We start from the raw sequence: 16,958 nt of genomic DNA on the forward strand, positions 1-16,958 counted from the left end.
CACAAGTTTTCAATGAATAAAACACAAAGAACATTCACAAATATTTATTATTAATCAGGAAGTACAATATATTAACTGGGCATGGTATTATAATTCATATGACAATTTATATCTTACATGATATTATGTGTAATAATAAGTTTCATAGACTTACTTAACACCATCACATGTAAAATCAATTAAAAGTTCCAGAAACAATTGAGCAATTTAATTTTTTTTTTTTTAAAGAGAAACCAGTTCCTCATGATTATTGCTTATGTCCCTCTGAATGGCATATCTTTCTCTTGACGTATCTTGGCATATCTTCTCAACATCTCCTCCCGAGTTTTAGATACGCTGTTGCTTCATTCTTCACATGTTGCTGCAAGCAGATAAATTTACTAGTTTATACATTTAACAGAACTAAATATTAAATACACAACATATGACACTATGGTCATAATAAGTTAGCATGCCTTCATGACCTGGTTTTGTTTCTGAAAGTTGGTTTTTGTATTGCAAAATTAACCTAGCTTTCTGAATTTAAACTCAACATTTGTGTGTGACACTAATGCTCTACATTCCAATTTCTTTTTTAAGTACATTGATGTCGAAAGAATTAAATAAAAAATACCTTGACACACAAGTTCATACCCTGGTAAATAGGTTACCGGTAATAAAGTTAAATGAAAAAATGCAGCAATACTTTATCCCCATAAAACAGAGTACAATGAAAAACAAGAGCACCGCATAACAGGACTGGTGTGAACGTGGTTGCAGGTGCATTTTTTTAACGAATAAAAGCTTGTCAGAATTATTTTAAGGTCACAGTGACCTTCACCTTTGACCTAGTGACCCAAATATGGGTGAGGCGTGTAGAACTCATCAAGGTAGAGCTGCATATGAAGTTTCAAAGTTATAGGTGGAAGCACTTTGATTTTATGGCCAAAGTTCAATACATTGACAAAATGTTAAGGTTTGAGCATGACGCGGACGACACGACACGCTGGCTATGACAATACCTTGGGTTTTCTCCGAAAACAGCCCAGCTAAAAATTGAAAACATAAATTGTTACATCTTAATGGTAGGAAATAATTAGCAGTCAGCTTTTCTATAATCTATAGAAAAAAACTAATAATTACTATTTCGTGGGCTTAGCGCAAAACGGTTGTAACTCACATTTTCACCAAAAATCATATTTTTTCATTTTTCAAGTTTTTTTTTACTTTACACATCCTAAATAGATATAAAGGTTATATTCTGAAAATTTACCCATTAAAACACGTATTTGGCTTATGGTTGTATTTAATTTTGGATAATTTTTGTTATGCAAAACAGTTGTATCTCAAGTTACAACCTTTGAGCACAAAAAATTATAAAGTGTACAATGTTGGAAGGGTAGTAACTCATCTTTACATCTTTAGTTTATGACATCATAATTATGACATCACTGTTTGATTTGCTTGCCATGTGGGCCTTGACATTTTAAAGGTTGTTTTAATTTTTTTTAATTCTCAAGAACATACATAATTACCTTTACATCTTTCTTAAATCATTTAATATTTGTATTGTAATTATTATAATTCAACAGAGTTAAAGACAAAGCAAGTTTATCTTATCAGCTTATTTTAATTTAAAAAAATAATGAACTTTAATCCTCTTTCTGAATTCAAATACAAACTATTCAAATATAATTGTGTAATAAGAAAAATGATAAGACAGAAACTAGAACAAAATGCGATTGATCTTTTTCCTACCTTTTGAGCATCATTATTATAATTGTCTCAGTCTGACATGCTACACACTGGTACCATTGTCTCAGTCTAAATTGCTACGTACTGGTATTATTGTCTCAGTCTGACATGCTATGTACTGGTACAATTGTCTTAGTCTGACATTCTATATACTGGTACCATTGTCCCCATCTGTCATGCTACGTACAGGTATAATTGTAACAGTCTGACATGCTATCTACTGGTACCATTGTCACGGTTTCAGATGCTACACACTGCATGGTACCATTGTCACAGTCTCACATGCTACATACCGGTATAATTGTCACAGTATGACAAGCTTCTTACTGGTACCATTGTCACAGTCTGACATGCTACTCACTGTAACCATTGTCACAGTCGCAGATGCTACGTTCTGGTACCATTGTAACAGTCTCACATGCTAAATACTGGTACTATTGTCACAGTCTAGCATGCCATGTACTGGTAGTATTGTAACAGTCTGACAAGCTACGTAGTGATACCATTGTCACAGTCTCACATGCTAGCCACTGGTATAATTTTCACAGACAGACAAGCTACATAGTGGTACGATTGCCACAGCTGCACATGCTCCATACTGGTATATTATAACAGTCTGACTTGCTACATACTGGTACCATTGTCACAGTCTGACATGCTACATACTGGTACCATTGTCACAGTTGCAGATGCTACGAACTCGTACCCTTGTAACAGTCTGACATGTTACATACTGGTTACATTGTCACAGTCAAGCATGCTAAAAGCCTATATATTTTTTTTTTACTGGTATTATTGTAACAGTCTGACAAGCTACGTAGTGATACCATTGTCACAGTCTCACATGCTAGCCACTGGTATAATTTTCACAGTCTGACAAGCTACGTAGTGGTATGATTGCCACAGCCGCTTATGCTCCATACTGGTATAATTATAACAGTCTGACTTGCTACATACTGGTACCAATTTGTCACAGTCTCACATGCAACATACTGATATAATTGTCACAGTATGACAAGCTACATACTGGTACCATTGTCAAAGTCTGACATGCTACGTACTGGTACTTTTGTCACAGTCGCAGATACTACGTTCTGGTACCATTGTAACAGTCTCACATGCTACATACTGGTACTATTGTACACAGTTTAGCATGTCATATACTGGTATAATTGTAACAGTCTGACAAGCTACGTAGTGGTACCATTGTCAAAGTCTCACATGCTACATACTGGTAAAATTTTCACAGTCTGACAAGCCACGTAGTCCTGGGTACCATTGTCAAAGTCAGACATGCTAGATACTGGTACCATTGTCAGAGTTGCATATGATTCACAATGGTACCATTGTAACAGTCTGACATGCTACATACTGGTACCATTGTCACAGTCTAGCATGCTATGTACTAGTATAATTGTAACAGTCTGACACGCTACGTAGTGTTACCATTTTCACAGTCTCAAATGCTACTCACTGGTATAATCTCACAGTCTGACAAGCTAAAGAGTGGTTCCATTGTCACAGTCTTAAATGCTACCCACTGGTATAATCTCACAGTCTGACAAGCTACATAGTGGTACCATTGTCACAGTCTCAGATGCTACGTACTGGTACCATTGTCTCAGTCTCACATGCTACGTACTGGTTAAATTGTCACAGTCTGACATGCTACATATTGGTACTTTTGTCACAGTCTAACATAATACATACTGGTACCATTGTCACAGTCTGACATGCTATGTACTGGTACTATTGTCACAGTCTGACATGCCACATACTGGTACCATTGTCACAGTGGCAGATGCTACGTAATGGTACCATTGTTACAGTCTGACATGCTACATACTGGTTACATTGTCACAGTCTAGCATGCTATGTACTTGTATAGTTCAAACAGTCTGACACGCTACATAGTGGTACCTTTGTGACAGTCTCACATGCAGCACTGATGCTACGTTCTGTATAATTTTCACAGTCTGACAAGCTATATAGTTGTACCATTGTCACAGTCTCAGATGCTTCGTACCAGTACCATTGTCACAGTCTCAGATGCTATGTACTGGTACCATTGTCTTAGTCTCACATGCTATGTACTGATATAATTGTCACAGTCTGCCATGCTTAATATTGGTACTATTGTCACAGTCTTAACATAATACATACCGGTACCATTGTCACAGTCTGACATGCCACATAGTGGTATAATTGTAGCAGTCTGACAAGTCATGTTGATGAATGATCTTACTTTTGTTGTTATACCCAGTTAAAGCGTTTATGGTATCAAATCTTTAGCTTAATGATTAATTCTTTTATGATAAATAACTGCAGACCAATTTGAACAAAGTAACAAGGGAATTATTGTGATGCTAAAATATGTTTGAATACAAGTACATACAGTCCACTCTCGTTATCTCGAAGTCGGCGGGAACAAGAAAAAATATCGAGATAACGAGAGTTCGAGATATCCGATTAGGCGTTTTCAAAGAAAAAATGAGACGAAAATTTTCCTTGTTTTTTTAACACCTAAATACCTGCTAAGTGGTCTAACTAAAGCCGTCATTGTGTGGCATAATACTCTCTACCTGATATATACGCGTTTTTACGAGGTACGATTAATTTTGCTATTTAAATGCTTAAAATGACGTTTTAAGTATTACAGAATTGCATGAACACACGCGGTTATAATTTTTCTAAACTGTCGAGTAAACATCCGGTAATGTTGCTATTTTAAGTTATGATGCAATTGACGTCCAATCAAGACGAGGGTTTTCCATCTGAACATGCGTAAATCACGTTCCAGAATACTGAACTGTATATGCACATTTTGTAGTTTGAAATGCTAAGTTCAATCGATTATTAGTACGAGATCAAATAAAAATGAAAAGCCATTTTGAGTCTTGTCTTTATTATCTTTATTACTCAACATCCCCAGATCTACATACAGACTGTGTATTATTTGCAGTTAACTGATGTTAAAGTGACAGTTAAAGTGACAGGCCATACTTAAGTTTTAAGGGCTTACGACATTACACATGTGTGATCATTGATGCAATTAACGGATCAATTTCCTACCGCACAGTATCGTGAGCAGCTGGGCGAAGCGGGGCGGTGAAGAATCAAAGAAATTTGTTCTCACCTTTTGCCGACACTGGAACAGTTATTCGCACTTCGAGATAAACCACAGTAAATACATGTATATCGGGACTCGGGACAAAATTTAATATCGAGATATCGAATTATTCGACATAACGAAAATCGAGATATGCGATGTTTATTTATATAGATAAAGAAGGAAAAAAGTTGGGACATTGAACTTACTTCGACATATCGAGAATATCGAGATATCCGATGTCAAGATAACAAGAGTGGACTGTACTTAGAAGTCTCAATTCTATTTTCCAAATCTCAATTCTACCTTTTTGAAACAAAATTAACTTGTTCTAGAACTTTCTTTATTTTTAATTTTATTAATTTACCTATGTTAAACGTAGTGTTAAATTCCTTTTTATTCATTAAAAAATCAAGTGAATGAACCGTGAAAAAATAATTATATTCTTTATAATTAATTATAGTATTATATATAAGCATTATAGAAAAATGATGTACATGAACGGCAGGAAATAAGTTAATTAATTAAGTTGGCTTGAGTAAAAATCTTTTAATACTGGATATATTATTTTCGCTTCTTTAATTGCATTTGTCGAGACTGCAGTATAAAATCACAAACTTTTTCGGTAATGTATAATAAAGGATAAAATAAATACCTCAAAGTTTGAATCTTAGCTGATCATGTAGATCTCTAGAATAGTTTTAGATGATTAAAAAAATCGTTTAAAGATCTAATTTAATTTATTAAAGTAAACAACAAATTATATTATAAAAAAACGTATATCAATAATGTTTGGAATAATTATGAATACATTTTATACACCATGATACTAAAATGATTGTATTTGTTCAAAAAAGTGTTTTATGATTGTTGAAAGTTTATAGTAACTAATAAGTTTTGCTTTCTTTTACTAATGATGATGAATAAAGAGTATATGATGAGATACTTCCATTTAGTACACAAATAAATATTAAAATCTCCCCAAATTAAAAATGGAAAACAGTTGTAACTTGAGTTACTTCCCTATTGCATAAAAATAATAAATGAAATTTTCCAAAATTTCAGGTGGAAAATGGTTGTAACTTGAACATGTTCAAATATCTCTTTCCATAATTATTCTACAGATTGGAAATGAGTCTTTTAACACTGCTTGGAACTAACCAAATATATGCTTTTTTTATAAAATCCAGCAAGAAATTTTTAAAAAAAATTGGCAGTTTTTTGTCTCTCCTGTAAAATTTCCAAAAATGGAGTTACAACCGTTTTGCGCTAAGCCCACGATTTGTTGCTTCTGCCTTCAGTTTTATGTTTTAACGTAGATGAGTGACACAACTTCTGTTTGAGTTTTGACAACCGTGTTCTCTGTCCATTCAATTTCGGTCCATCAGCCAGTTATAACATTTTGTTTTCTGGAAAAACAAAGAAATAAAAACTGCATTTGTGATCTTTACATGTAACACAGTTTTGCAGAGAAAGCAATATAAATCAATGTTGATTATTTACATCTTGTGAATCAACACTATAATAAATTATTGTGGACAATGATATTTATTTCATGCTTTCCGTCAGTTTATATGGAAATATCGGTGGAATAAAACTGATAATTTCACTGTTTCTAACACTGAAAATTATCAGTGAGAATTATCAATAATTTTCACTGTTTACTGTGAAATGACATCATTTATTTTACAAAATGACAACATAATCCCAACAACATTCTTAAGTAAAACTCTTTAACAATGTATATAAACTGCGAAAAAAGCATAAAATAAAAAGAAAATTTGTTGGATTCGGTGGAATATCGATTTTAATTCACTCGTGATACTAGAAAATATATATTTTCACTGGTGGCTGTGCCACTTGTGAAAATATCATTGTCTATGATCACTTGTGAATTAAAAACGATAATCCACCGAATCCAACAAATATCCTCTATATAATAGACAAACAAATAGCATTCTCAATGATATGACATTTGTAATTACTAAACATGTTGCGTCATGTGAATCTAATACCTTATTGAAATAAAATATTTGATAATTGAACACAAAAATGCTGACATGACAAACTTTCAACCCACGATGTCTTGTTATTGTCAGCCTGAATTCCGATTGGTCTATATTAAACTGTTAATTGATCTGCACCACAGTCGCATTTCTGCATAGAAAGCACAAAACAATTAATCTAACCAATATATTTTTATTCATGTATAAAGAAAATAGGCAAAAAATAATCTTTATTCTTGTCAATATCAATTGCCGCCTTAGAGTCTTTTGATGATTTTTGCTTTGGCAGACACTTGGCTGAAATAATTCCCGTTCAGATTTATACTCATGTTATCATGAGAAAGACAAGTCACCATCACTACCACCTTCATCATCATCAATATTGCATGCTTGGAGTTGGTCTGACAAATCTCACAGGCAGTTATACTCATTTTATCATGAGAAAGACAAGTCACCATCACTACCACCTTCATCATCATTATTATTGCATGCTTGGAGTTGATCTGACAAATCTCACAGGCAGTTATACTCATGTTATCATGAGAAAGGCCAGTCACCACCACTACAACCTTTATCATCATCATTATTGCATGCTTGGAGTTGATCTGACAAATCTCACAGGCAGTTATACTCATGTTATCATGAGAAAGACAAGTCACCATCACTACCACCTTCATCATCATCATCAGTATTGCATGCTTGGAGTTGGTCTGACAAATCTCACAGGCAGTTATACTTGTGTTATCATGAGAAAGACAAGTCACCATCACTACCACCTTCATCATCATCATAATTGCATACATAGAGTTGGTCTGACAAATCTCACGGGATGTACCGTAATTATCAATGTATTCATGAGAAAGGCAAGTAACCGCCACTACTACCTTCATCATAATCTTTATCGCATACAGAGAGTTGGTCTCACAAATTTCACAGGCACTTATAATCATGTTATCATGAGAAAGACAAGTCACCATCACTACCACCTTCATCATCATCATTATTGCATGCTTAGAGTTGATCTTACAGATCTCACAGGCAGTTATACTCATGTTATCATGAGAATGGCCAGTCACCACCACTACCACTTTTATTATCATCATTATTGCATACATAGAGTTGGTCTAACCAATCTCATGGGCAGTGATAATCATGTTATCATGAAAAATGCCAGTTACCACCACTACCACCTTTATCATCATCATAATTGCATACATAGATTTGGTCTGAAAAATCTTACAGGCAGTAATAAACATGTAATCATTTATATGATTACAAAGACAAGTTACCACCACTTTTACTTTTATCATCATTATTATTGCATACATAGAGTTGGTCTGACAATTCTAATGGGCAGTAATTATAATGAAGACAAGTAACCCTCACTACCATCATCATCATCATCATAATCATTATAGCATACAAAGAGTTGGTCTGACAAATCTCACAGGAAGTAATAAACTTATACATGTAATAACTAGAAATGGCGCGGTAGAGGCCGACGAGTATCCCTACACCGCATGTTTGACCCAGGGGTGCCCCAGGGTTGGTAATGGGGCCATGCATAGTTGAGATTGACCGTATTGTCATAAGAGAAGTTCAGTATCAATTAGAAGTGAATCGGTGTAGAAATGAAGAAGTTATAGTAAAAGGCAATTTTGGGTAGGCGTGGTCTTTGTTGGCGGGGTGCCCCAGGGTTGGTAATGGGGCCATGCATAGTTGAGATTGACCGTATTGTAATAAAAGAGGTACAGTATCAATAAATGAAGTAAATCGGTGTAGAAATGAAGAAGTTAATGTAAAATAACCTACAAAAATGAGTGAAAATCTCTGACCCAGCCCCACCCCAACCCCATAACTTTTGACCCAGGGGTCAGATCAAAACATTCCAAATAGTGCAGGGTTGCACATATGCTCGTAGCTACTATGTGCACATATGCTCGTAGCTACCATGTGGGAAAGTTTCAAGGTTCTTAACCAACAATTTGCTTGATAAAGATCTCTTTATCACAACTGTCTATAGGTGAAAATCTTCACTAATGAATGATCATTTAAATAAGGCAGTGGTACATGTATGGCACGCGAAATGCACATTAATTCCTTAAACCACGGTTTAACAGTTAACTATATAGTTAATTGACTTTGAACCTGGGTTCAAATTGCTGTTTGCACATGAAGTCCTTAAACCCGGGTTCAAGACTTTGAACCACGGTTCAAAGTGTGTCTAAACATAGATATAAATCTGTTATCTGAGACAACCAATCAGCGGGGCTTAAACCACAATTTGAAGGTAAATACCGGGACTTCATTGGTCATCTCTTAACTATAGGGTTAAGAGACTTTGATCTGCGGTTCAAAGTCCTAAACTGTGGTTAAGAGGCGCGGAATGCACATTTATTATTTAACAGTCAATTGTATAGTTAAGAAACTTTGAACCGGAGTTCAAAGTGCCGTTTGCACATTAATTCTTTATTGGTCCTCTCTTAACTATAGGGTTAATAGACTTTGAACTGCGGTTCAAAGTCTTAAACTGCGGTTTAAAGTCTTAAACTGCGGTTTAAAGTCTTAAACTGCGGTTCAAAGTCTTAAACTGGGGTTAAGACGCGCGGAATGCACATTCATTATTTAAACAGTTAACTATTTATTCCTTAAACCCGAGTTCAAGAGTTTGAACAGCGGTTCAAAGTGCGTCTAAAAAAGATACAAATCTCTTATCTACATAATTCAGAGACAACCAATCAGCGGAGGTTAAACCACAATTAGAAGGCAAATGTCACGGTTTCATTGGTCATTTCTTAACTATAGAGCTAAGAGACTTTGAACCGCAGTTCAAAGTCTTGAACCCGGGTTTAAGGAATTAATGTACAATGCGTATTTAAATACTACATAACTGTGATTTATATTACTTGCTGTATTTGTTGTTTGGCGAAATAAATTGCATGTTCATATCTCCCTTTTTTACACCCTTTATATACTATGCACAAAAATCGGAATTTCACTATCTAAGTAGCTAAAACATATGCACTTATTATCTTGCCTGACGTTCATGTAGCAAAAAACAATTAGCATCTAATCAGCCTGCGTGGTAGCACACAATTTAAGTACATGTATTAGCACGTGTTCTCATAATGCATGGCAAAGATATCTGCACGTAGATCAATAAATAATCAATATATTTATTTGTTATAACAGCTGTATGGCTAAACATTCCCTGTAGGAAAGGCTAAACGTACAGAGCCATACGACAAGCCAATATAGGCTAGTCGAACGGCCCCGTATGGCAAGCCTATATAAAGTATATTGGCTTGTCGTACAGGGCCGTACGGCTAGCCACTTTCTTTTAACAAACAATTTATAAAGTATCTAATCTACGACTTATCCTTATTTCCTAGAATTTTACATTTTATTTGGATTTTTTTAAATAAACAGTTGCCAACTTTGCTACATATGTTGTGTAGATGAAAATAATTTGGAAAATATTCACTAATAATGCTTGATTGATCATTGTCGGCTCAGGTACTACTTACATGTACCCCAGGTACTCTTAAGTATACTAACATGTACCATGGGTACGGTAAATAAACGTAATCGTACCCGTTCAATATTAGACTGTACCCGAGTTGTATTTCCGCCTAAAATCTGATGTCATAAAACGCGCTACCAATTATTTTAAACAAACTTATCTTAAAAAAAACTGCGTCAACAGGCTTTTTGAGTATGAGTTTTCGATAATATAGAGGCCATTTTACAGAAAATAGACATAAATGTGAATATAATTAATATTTTTTTTAAAGCTGACAACGACTGATTTAGCGTTAAATTTCTCGGGTACGTTAAAGTATATTTACCGTACCCGGGGTACATGTAAGTATACTTAAGATTACCCGGGGTACATGTAAGTAGTACCCAAGCCGACAATGACCAATCGAGCACTATTAACAGTGTGTTGGTGATCATTCATGTATACGATTTATTGAATGAGTTATATCAAAATCATGACAAGTTTATTGTTAAGTGTGTTCTTAATCTTATAAAAATGATGACTGCCATTCAGTCTGAACATATTCAGTTTCAGAGAGATCTAGATAGTCTATCATTGTGGGAGCTGAAATGGAAGATGTCTTTTAACATAGAAAAATGTCATATCATGCATGTTACAAGAAACTGTAAACCATTAAAAACAGCCTACACTCTTCACAATCAACCTCTGTCTGTTGTAAACCAAGCCACTTATCTTGGCGTTGAAGTAAGCTCAACTTTAAACTGGTCACCTCACGTAAATAAAATTAGTAGTAAAGCAAGCCAGAGCTTAGGTTTCTTAAAACGAAACATTCATTCTTCTAAAATGGAAACTAAGGCAGCGGCATATAACAGCATTGTTAGACCATCCTTGGAATATTGCTCTAGTGTGTGGGACCCTTACCATCAGAAAGATATTGATAAAATTGAAAATGTTCAGCGTCGAGCTGCCAGATTTGTAACAAATAATTACAGCAAGACACCGTGCACGGTCACAAATATAATTAAGGATTTGAATTGGAATACCTTGCAATCAAGAAGACAACAAGCTAGACTCATTTTGTTCTATAAAATAGTATATAATCATGATGATGTCAAACCCCTTCACTATCACACTCCATACATTAGACACTCACGCCATCACCATCACATGGCATACCAAATACCACCAAGTACAGCAGATTACCACAAATTTTCTTCCTTTCCAAGAACAGTTGTACAATGGAACACACTTCCATCTTATGTAGTTAGCGCTGATACGATCCATGGATTTAAATCAGTGCTGTCTACATCAGTGTTCCTTCCTTAGATCACATGATTCTGCTTTTATCCTGTTTTTAACACGACTAATATTCTCACCACATGCACAGTTGTATATGTATATATTTAGGTCTTAGGGGCTTAAGGTGTTAGGTTTTGCACCTTTTTTATCACTGTTGATAGGATTTTCCTGAGTGGATTGAGTAACTCGGGAAACCTATCAATCTATTTCTTTTTAACCCCCCACGCATGGCCATAATGTATCAGTATTGAACATAGCCATTATTATAAAAGAAGAAGAAGAGATTGAGAAGAAAGAGATAGAAGAAGAGTGCGCATGCGCGAAGGATATGGCAGCTTTTCTTGAGAGCAAATAATTTAATATTTATTTTTAAAATATCCGTGATCATCAAGTGTTATGAGTGATAAATTTAAGTTATCTTTGGATTTAAACATTATTACAACATAGTGATTTGTGTTCGCTATCAAATTTACTTGTGTTAACCATTTGAAATCAGTCTTTGGTGAATTGCCTCGTGTGTCCGGAATAACCGTGAGTGTCCGAGATCAGAATGCCGCCCAAGAAATCGAACCGTAATAATTGTGAGGACTGTAAAAAGGAAGTAGGGGCAGATGATAAAGCATTGGTGTGTTGTGTTTGTGAAAAGTGGCATCACATTAACTGTCAACATGTTCCCATGGATGATTATAAATTTCTCACAAAATCGGACGATAGCATCCAGTGGTATTGTAAAAGTTGCAGGGGAGCTTCTCAGAAGCTACTAAAAATGCTCACTTTAGTATCAAAAAGGCAGGATCAACTAGAGGAAGAGGTCAAAAAAGTAAACGGTGGATTAAAAGACGTTAATGGGAAGTTGTCAAATCAGGCGGCCGAGATAAGTATTGTAATGAAAGATGTGGCGGAAATGAAGCTCAAGCTACCGGAAGTGATCAGCGAAAAGGTTAGTGAGGTACTTTTAGACAAGAGGGAAGAAGATTTGAGAGCTAATAACATGATATTCTTTAATCTTAAAGAAGCGGAGAATGGAAGTTCAAAGGAAAGGGACATTGAATTACTAGGGGAGGTAATAAGTAGCATTGGAATAGATTTGGATCTATCACAATTAGAGAATGTAACAAGATTAGGTCGTCTCTTCCCAAACAGTACGAAAATACGCCCCATAAGGCTATCCATTGAGAGTCGCATCAAGAGGGGAGAAATACTAAGGAATGCTTATAAGCTAAAGGACATAGGTAGACTTTCAAAGGTCGGAATAGGGAGAGACCTCACTCAGAAGCAGAGAGAAAACAATATTATACTGAAGAAAACGCTAGAGGCTACGAGAAAAGACTTCCCAGGGAAAATATGGGCTATCCGGCGGGATAAGATCGTTGAACTCCAACCCAGACAAGCAATTAACTTGCCAGCTGGTGCAACAGGGACTACTCTCCCCGCCCCTCAAGGGTCCTGGGACGGTTATTAAATGGTTTGGTTTCACAGAGATTGTAATGTAATTATGTTAACAGTTAAACATGTTCAAATCACAGTTAATCGCGTTCAAAATGTTCAAAATATTGTTAATCACGTTCAAAATGTTCAGTTATTGAGTCGTTCAAATGGAAGTGTGGATAATGCAGGGTGTTCAAATACTTAGTTAATGGGTTCATCTGAAGATACAGATACATTTTGAAATTGTGCTTTACAAATGTTGATTCGTGGTCGAATAAAGTTGCAGAACTTGAGGCATTTTAGACATGTTACATCCAGATATATTTGGAATTTGTGAGGTTTTTTCCAAAGTCAGCTAATGAAAAACTGAGTATAAATGGTCTGAAGTTTACAGACTATGATGCCTTTAGTCCTACTTCCAATGGGAACAGAGGTGTATTGTTTTTAATAAGAAAATATTTGAAAGCTACAAAATGTGACTACTTTTGATGATCAGGATTTAATGAGAGTGTCTGGTGTGAAATATCAATTCATTACTGGAACAGTTTGGAAGAATCAACAATAGCTGCCACAAGTGTTAATCAATTTAAATCGTTGCTTTATTCTGAGAAATGGAACATTAAGTTTAACCCGTCTGTAAATGAAGTTAAATTAATTTTACTAAGCGCACTCTAGAGAAGTTTTAATAAAATTAGTTCATATCAGAGAGAGATTCTAAAGAAGAGACCATTTATCAGAGGGGCCACTACAGCATAGCTAAATTACGGCCCAACAGTCCAGGTATCCAGGTATCCAGATATCAACAAATCAGGGTTGCTAGGCCCACAGGAGTATGAAATTCTATCCATAAAACTAATAATAACTAATATTACAAAAATATACCCCTATATGGTAGTCTATATACTATAAAGGGGTATTTTTTTTGTTATTTAGCCATTAGATTAGCTTTATGGATAGAATTTCAAGCTCCTGTGCCAGGCTTAAGGTCGGTTGCAAAAGAACTATCTGAAAATAATTATTTCGCCTGTATTTTGATAAGACATCAGTCTTAAAAGAAATTATCTCACTTGCGACGAAATTGTTTTTGTTCAGTATAAAAAGCACATTCAGCACAAGTGTCCGCATTAGTCTAATACATCTATTAAATCATAAATGAGACGTTGAAGTTGAACGCACCGCAGTGTAGTAGCGACATTGTGGGCCGCCGCGACATTGTGCACAGATGTCGTTAAGATACATTTAGTAAATAACTGCAGTAAAATTGAAGGTAAATTGTAATCGTAGTTATACATGAAATATTATGCATAGATTGTCATGTGTCTGTTGCAATTATAATTAAATAATGGAAAGAATCGTTGCTCAATATTACCTGTATCTGACGGTTCTCACGCATATGATTTTGTTTATTTATGTTCTAATGCGCATGCGCAGTGCTCTGTGTTTTCCGTTTATCTGACCCTTCTCATGGTCTGACGAGTTTCACGTCACACCGGTCTAAACGTCGTTTTCCAATGTTTGTTTTTGTTTCGATTCACAACTAGCATTGTTTTTGTTAGTCCAAATAATTAGACGCAAATCGACCTCATTTATAGGAGTACGTTTTTGTGCGATGTTTTCGGGAAACACTCTTTTCCATTTTCCTGATTCCATTGGCTGTTTAGATTGGCTGTTTCGGCTATGGAAAATAGTTGTATGGCCATAGACGAGAAAGACCGGTTATGGAAGAGAAAGACCGGTTATAGAACATTTAGTTTTAGAAAGACGTCGGAGGACTAAAAGATAAAAAGTAAATAGTAATAAAATAAATTTCATTCTTAAATACGAATTAAATTATATGTACTGGTACTAGTCTTCTATCTGCAATGGTCAAATATGGATGTGTATGGTGTACTTAATAAATAAATAAACTACACGTATGGTTTATAAGTTTAATGTACATCGATAATACATATATAATCAGGCAACTTAATAGTGAGCGTGCATGTGATGAGCGCTACTGCAAGTCGACTATGGTCGCAGTAAATAACTATTAAAATGACAACATTGCTCATTTCTTAAAGTCGACTATGGCCACAGTGAATGACTCTGAAAATGAAACAATTTTTCGTTACTGCAAGTCAAATATAGCTACAGTAAATGACTCTTAAAATGTCACAACTGTTCATTAATGAAAGTCGACTATGACCACAGCAAATGACTCTTAAAATGAAACAATTGTTCATTACTGCAAGTAGACTATGGCCACAGTTAATCACTCTTAAAATGATTCCATTGTTCATTACGGAAAGTCGACTATGGCCACAGCAAATGGCTCTTAAAATGTCCCCATCGTTCATTACTGCAAGTCGACTATGGCCACAGTAAATGACTTTTTATATGACACTTACGTCCAATACTACAAGTCGACTATGGCCACAGTAAATGAATCTTAAAAATACACCATTGTTCATTACTGTAAGTTGACTATGGCCACAGTAAATGACTTTTAAAATGACACCATTGTTCATTACTGCAAGTCGACTTTGGCCTCAGTAAATGACTCTTAAAATAACACCATCGTTCATTTCTAAAAGTCGACAATGGCCACAGTAAATGACTCTTAAAAAGACACCATCGTTCATTACTGAAAGTCGACTATGGCCACAGTAAATAACTCTTAAAATGTCACCACTGTTCATTACTGCAAGTCGAATATGGCCACAGTAAATGACACTTAAAATGACACCATCGAACATTACTGCAAGTCGACTATGGCCACAGTAAATGACTCTTAAAATTCACCACTGTTCATTACTGCAAGTCGACTGTGGCCACAGTAAATGATTCTTAAAATGACACCATCGTTCATTACTGCTAGTCAACTATGGCCGCAGTAAAAGACTCTTAAAATGACACCATCGTTCATTGCTAAAAGTCGACTATGGCCACAGTAAATGACTCTTAAAATGACACCATCGTTCATTACTGCAATTCGACTATGGCCACAGTAAATGACTCTTAAAATAACACCATCGTCAATAACTAAAAGTCGACTATGGCCACAGTAAATGACTCTTAAAATGACACCATCGTTCACTACTGCTAGTCAACTATGGCCGCAGTAAAAGACTCTTAAAATGACACCATCGTTCATTACTAAAAGTCGACATATTGTCATTAAGAAACAAATTGTATATGGAAAAACGTATGATTGCGTCACTTTACACACGCACATACGTTTGCAAATGTTTAGCTAAGATTTGCAGTAGATTTACGCTTTTTGCAAGAAATATATTTATTTTTGCATGCATTTATTATTGCATGTAGAATACGCATTTAATCCGAATGCATCAACTCTTGTAAGTAGACAAAATGGCACCTCCATTATAATGGCTTTTTACCGCTCTAAGACAGTGAAGGAATATTATTTTGGCGATGTCCGGAGGTGTTTATCAATAATTATTTATTAAATTTCATTAAACTTAATATGAAAGTGTTCAATCATACTGCGGTGCACGCGTAATTAATTTATTGTCCCTTAATAGATTGAAATTCAGGAAGGTTGTACGTCCGGAGCTGTTTCACAGTACCTATTTCACGAAACTTTAAACAAATATGCATCATCATTCGCCGATATTGTTTCTGTATGGTTCTCCGTCCTTCCACTTTCAATGTCCGGAGCTGTGTGACAGTAACTATTGCATGAAAGACTATAAAACTTAAATGTCATCATACTGCAGTGGTGCACACTTAAGTTCTGTCCGGATCGATAACTCAACAGTTAACAGTAAACCGGTGTCTGTAATGCAACGATCCCATTTTTGTCCTTACACATCTTCCGACCGTACGGTGTTGTCAGCCATGTTGAACTTTTCTGCAGGATGTTAGCGTCTTTGTGTTC

At 35.3% G+C, this 16,958-nt stretch overlaps 1 protein-coding gene and 1 long non-coding RNA gene across 2 annotated transcripts in view; one reads left to right on the forward strand and one right to left on the reverse strand.

Annotated features, from left to right (window-relative positions):
- The window catches only part of LOC127867671 (brain protein I3-like), an 87,594-nt gene that overhangs the window by 40,970 nt on the left and 29,666 nt on the right, over nt 1-16,958 (forward strand). The window lies entirely within an intron of this gene.
- Nucleotides 29-14,751, reverse strand: LOC127867677 (uncharacterized). Its single transcript, XR_008043607.1, has 2 exons — nt 14,448-14,751; nt 29-6,252 (listed from the first exon to the last, which is right to left on the reverse strand). It is a non-coding gene; the product is annotated as an uncharacterized LOC127867677 (long non-coding RNA).

This window comes from Dreissena polymorpha, chromosome 2, assembly GCF_020536995.1.
Source record: "Dreissena polymorpha isolate Duluth1 chromosome 2, UMN_Dpol_1.0, whole genome shotgun sequence".
NCBI lineage: Eukaryota > Metazoa > Mollusca > Bivalvia > Myida > Dreissenidae > Dreissena > Dreissena polymorpha.